Genomic DNA, 6,006 nt, shown 5'->3' with positions numbered 1-6,006 from the left:
GCGAAAGTTGAATTTCCGCGAAGTAGAGATGCGGAAGTAAATACACTATTTTTGGCTATGAACAGTATCACAAGCCTTCCCGTAACACTTTAAACCCCTAAATTGCAATTTTCCATTCCCTTAGCAACCATTCAGATTATTACTCACCATGTTTATTTAAGTTTATTAAAAAAAATATTGATTAAAGGCAGACGAAAGTTGGGCGATGCCATATGACGTCATCGGGTGGGAAAAACCGTGGTATAGGGAAAAAACCCGCAAAGTATTTTTTAATTAATATTTTTGAAAAACCGTGGTATAGACTTTCCGCGAAGTTCGAACCCGCAAAAATCGAGGGAACACTGTACTGCTCAAAAAAATAAAATAAAAGGAACACTCAAAGAACACATCTTAGATCTGAATGAATGAAATATTCTCATTGAACACTTTGTTCTGTACAAAGTTGGATGTGCCCAACGGCAGGTGAAATTGATGGTCAATCAGTGTTGATTCCTAAGTGGACAGTTTGATTTCACAGAAGTTTGATTGACTTGGAGTTATATTCTTTTATTATTATTATTATTATTATTATTATTATTATTATTATTATTAATTAGATTTGTATGCCGCCCCTCTCCGAAGACTCGGGGCAGCTAACAACAATATAAAAAGACAATGTAAACAAATCTAATATTAAAAACAATCTAAAAAACCCAATTTAAAGAACTACTCATACATACAAGCATACCATGTATAAATTCTATAAGCCTAGGAGGAAGGGAATATCCCAATTCTCCCATGCCTGATGACAGAGGTGGGTTTTAAGGAGCTTGCGAAAGGCAAGGAGGGTGGGGGCAACTCTGATATCTGGGGGGAGCTGGTTCCAGAGGGTCGGGGCCGCCACAGAGGCTCTTCTCCTGGGTCCCGCCAAACGACATTGCTTAGTCGACGGGACCCGGAGAAGGCCACCTCTGTGGGACCTAACCGGTCGCTGGGATTCATGCGGCAGAAGGCAGTCCCGGAGATATTCTGGTCCGATGCCATGAAGGGCTTTATAGGTCATAACCAACACTTTGAATTGTGACCGGAAATTGATCAGCAACCAATGCAGACTGCGGAGTGTTGGTGTAACATAGGCATGCCTTGGGAAGCCCATGATTGCTCTTGCAGCTGCATTCTGCATGATCTGAAGTTTCCGAACACTTTTCAAAGGTAGCCCCATGTAGAGAGCATTACAGTAGTCGAGCCTCGAGGTGATGAGGGCATGAGTGACTGTGAGCTGTTAAGTGTTCCCTTTATTTTTTTGAGCAGTGTACATAGTGTAAAGAAATCAATCTAAAACATGCTAAAACCCTAACTGCATAAAAGAAAACCAGCCATTTACATTCCAATCAACCTCTTCCAATCAACCGTAGATCCATTCATCGGCTGGGACTGGATATTGATCTTAACAGTCCCAAGCCTGTCGGCACAGGTGGGTCTTGAAACTCCTGTGGAAGGAGAGGAGGGTGGAGGCAGTGCGAATCTCTAGAGTTGATGCCAGAGGGCCGGGGCCCCCCACAGAAAAGACCCTTCCCCTAGGCTCCGCCAGGCGACATTGTCTAGCTCAGTGTTTCCCAACCTTTTTTGAGCCGCGGCACATTATTCATATTTTCAAAATCCTGGGGAACATTGAATGGGGGGGGGGGGGGGCTAAAGAAAAGTTTGGACAAAAAAAAATCTCTCTCTTCCTCCCTTTCGCTCTATTTCTCCCTCTTTCTCTCCCTTCCTTCCCTTCTTTCTCTCCATCCCTTTCTTTCTTCCCCTCTCTTTTGCTCTCTTTCTCTCCCTCCTTCCCTTCCACTATGTCTTTCTCTCTCTCTTGCTCTCTCCCTCTCTCTGTCTCTCTTGCTATCTCTCTCTTGCTTTTTTCTCTCTCTCTTTCACTGTCTCTTGCTATATGTCTCTTTCTTTCTCTCTCTGCCTCTCTTGCTATCTCTCTTTCTTTCTCTCTTTCTCTCTTTCTCTCCCAAAGATAATCTGGTCCGATGCCATGTGGGGCTTGATAGGTCATAACTTTGAATTGCGTTTGGAAACCAATCGGCAACCAATGCGGCTCATGGAGTGCTAGAGAGACATGGGTGGTTCTGCATACCCAACCCTCCGAGTAGCAGCCCATCACTGCAGCAGATGTCTCTGGGATTTGAATTCTGGGAGATGAAGTCCACACGTCTTAAACTCAGTGATGTTGAGACACATTGGACTACAACAGAAGTGTCAAAATGGTGGCCTGGGGGATGGATGCATCACGCTCAGGCTATGCCCACCCAGCCCCACGAAGGGGGGGGGGAAAACATCATGAAACGTCATATGATGCCGCGGATTTTGACACCTGTGTGCTACAGGAAGAGGAGAGGATGTTGCCTTTTTTAGGCTGAGGAACGTCATCAGAATACAAAAGGTGCTTTCAAATGGTGGGGTTTGGCTTCTTTGAAGGCATTGGAAAATGTCTACAGCATCACATACCGGATTGGTCCTTTCTAAGGTTTAATAATCAAAGGCAGCAAACTGATATTGATTGGAAGTTATTCAGGCTTCAGTCGTTCATCCATAAATACAGAACCTGGTGTCCTCTAATTGTGATTAATTTCAAAGGTTTCTTTTGCTGGCTCAGCTGTCTTCTCGGGAAAGCATGACTCTTGAAACAAATAGTACTGTATTTCAAAAAGGAACTTTTACTGAGAAAAAGGGGTTGTAGAGAAGCCAGGTGAAGTCTGAAAATTCCCACCTGAAGTGTTTTAAGCTAATTTTTTGGATTATTTCACTTTTTTGGCAGTGATGGATGGCTTTCTGCAATGTCTATAGAGGGAGATAGAAACATAGAAGATTGACGGCAGAAAAAGACCTCATGGTCCATCTAGTCTGCCCTTATACTATTTCCTGTATTTTATCTTAGGATGGATATGTGTTTATCCCAGGCATGTTTAAATTCAATTACAGTGATCCCCCGGGTATCGCGATCCCGATCATTGCGAACGTCTATATGGCGATTTTTCAACCCGGAAGTCAAAACACCATCTGCGCATGCGCGCCCTTTTTTTCTATGGCCACGCATGCGTAGATGGCGTCGGGCAGATCAGCTGCTGGGCGGCTTCCCTGGGTCTTCCCCCTCTTGCTGGCGGGAGGGCGAGCGGCGGGCATCAGCGAGGAGTTTCCCCACCGCCCACGCAAACTCCTCGCTGCTGCCGCGCCCCGCCGCTTGTCTTGTCCGCCCGCCGCTTGTCCGCCGCCTGCCTGCCCACGTGCCCGCCGCTCGCCCGCCCTTCGCCCGCCCATGCCGTTCGCTCGCTGCCGCGAGTGAGCGGCGCAAGCGAACGGCTTGTCCGCCGCCTGCCTGCCCGCGTGCCCGCCGCTCGCCCGCCCTTCGCCCGCCCACGCCGTTCGCTCGCTGCCGCTTCCCAGCTGAGTCCTGAAGCGAATTGGCTTCAGGACTCAGCTGGGAAGCGGCGCGAGCGAACGGCGTGGGCGGGCGAAGGGCGGGCGAGCGGCAGCGAGGAGTTTGCGTGGGCGGTGGGGAAACCCCAATCTTCGGCTCCTCGCTGCTGCGGCGGAAGTAAAAACACCATCTGCGCATGCGCAGATGGTGTTTTTACTTCCGCAGCGCTACTTCGCGAAAAACCGATCATTGCGAGGGGTCCTGGAACGGAACCATCGCAATGATCGGGGGACCACTGTACTGCGGATTTATCAACCACGTCTTCTGGAGTTTGTTCCAAGCATCTTCTACTCTTTCAGTAAAATAATATTTTCTCAGTTGCTTCTGGTCTTTCCCCCAACTAACCTCAGATTGTGCCCCCTTGTTCTTGTGGTCACTTTCCTATTAAAAACACTTCCCTCCTGAACCTTATTTAACCCTTTAACATATTGATCATGTCCCCCCCTTTCCCTTCTGTCCTCCAGACTGTACAGATTAGGTTAAGCTAAATTAGACTAATCATATTAATAAATATTGACTTGATAGGACCACAAGCAGTTGGGTAGCATTTAAGTAAACACTCTTTACAGAAATGTTTATCAAAATTGTACTGCATGCTACATTATTATTTTTTTTATCTGACCTCCTTTTCATCTTACAAGAGATGATCGTGTTTACTAACATTAGAAACATAGAAACATAGAAGTCTGACGGCAGAAAAAGACCTCATGGTCCATTTAGTCTGCCCTTATACTATTTCCTGTATTTTATCTTACAATGGATATACAGTATGTTTATCCCAGGCATGTTTAAATTCAGTTCCTGTGGATTTATCTACCACGTCTGCTGGAAGTTTGTTCCAAGGATCTACTACTTTCAGTAAAATAATATTTTCTCATGTTGCTTTTGATCTTCCCCCTAACTAACTTCAGATTGTGTCCCCTTGTTCTTGTGTTCACTTTCCTATTGAAAACACTTCCCTCCTGGACCTTATTTAACCCTTTGACATATTTCAATGTTTCGATCATGTCCCCCCTTTTCCTTCTGTCCTCCAGACTATACAGATTGAGTTCATTAAGTCTTTCCTGATACGTTTTATGCTTAAGACCTTCCACCATTCTTAGGGCTGGGAAAAATGCAGTTTTGAAAAGGAGATGCAAATTTGGAATACATATGGGAACTCTACAAACTGCATGTTTTTCTAAGATTACACAAGCACTGCCCTGCCAATTGCCTTTCAAATCCAGTTTTCAGCACAACCCACCGTGTTCCATGTCTAAGAAAGGACTATTCTTGGCTCAAAAATAATATTGGGTTTGTGGTGACCCAAGCACTCTGGCAACAACAAGCTCCCCAGCTCTGTTTTCGACTGCAACGGTTAGCATATCAGCCACGGGAAAGGAAAAGAACTAGAATCTTGACCCACTCGATTGTTTTGCAATATAGGTAATCCACAATTTACGACCAAAATTCAGCCCAAAGTTTCTGAGACATTTTATTAAGTGAAATTTGGCCTGTTTTATGATCTTTTTTGTCACGGTTAAGTGAACCACTGTGGTTGTTAAATTGGTAATATGGTTCTTAACGGAATCTGGCTTCCCCGTTGACTTCGCTGGTCAGACGGATGCAAAAAGGAATCGCGTGGCCCAGGGACACTGCAACGGCCATAACTGTGAGTCGGTTGACAAGGATCTGCATTTTGATCACTTGACCATCAATAAGCTGCAACAGTCGTAAGTGTGGAAAATAGTCACAAGTCCCTTTTTTTCAGTGCTATTGTAACTTTGAATGGTGGCTAAACGAACTCTTGTAAATCGAGGATTACTTGTGCCTTCATATGCTTTGGCACAGTGATGGCGAACCTATGGCACGGGTGCCACAGGTGGCACACGGAGCCATATCTGCTGGTACGCGAACCGTTGCCCTAGCTCAGCTCCAATGTGCGTGTGTGTGCCAGCCAGCTGATTTTTGGCTCATACAGAGGCTCTGGGAGGGAGTTTTTCGCTTCGAGAAAGCCTCCGGTGGAAGCCTTTGGAGCAAGGGTCCCCAAACTTTTTACACTGGGGGCCAGTTCACTGTCCCTCGGATTGTTGGAGGGCTGGACTATTAAAAAAAACTATGAACAAATTCCTATGCACACACCTTGTTTTAAAGTAAAAAACAAAATGGGAACTCACTATTTAGAGGGGGGAGAAGGTCTGAAATTCATATACGTTTATGTTTTGTTTTTAATTTTCTTTTGTTGACATTTGATTGGCTATACAAGGTTTTCTTGGCTTATGAAAAATGTATAAAGAAAGAAGGAAGCACTTTGGCATAATGGTTAATAAGTTAGAAATATAATTGGTGACGCACTTTTTGAAGGAACATTAAGGAGGAAATTTAAAAGAAAATGAATGTAACTGGATGCCAAAATTAGAAAAAAAAAAACCTTTTGCAACTTTTTTGATGATTGATTATTTACTAACAAAATACTGCATTTTATTCATGGAAAATTAGATGGTACAGTGTGTTGTTTGAATGTATGGTGAGAGAAATTTTTTAAAAAAATTACCCGCCCCCCAAAACAGTCC

This window comes from Erythrolamprus reginae, chromosome 1, assembly GCF_031021105.1.
Source record: "Erythrolamprus reginae isolate rEryReg1 chromosome 1, rEryReg1.hap1, whole genome shotgun sequence".
Lineage (NCBI taxonomy): Eukaryota > Metazoa > Chordata > Lepidosauria > Squamata > Dipsadidae > Erythrolamprus > Erythrolamprus reginae.
The sequence above is the reverse complement of the archived record's forward strand: the minus strand, read 5'-3'. Positions refer to the sequence as shown.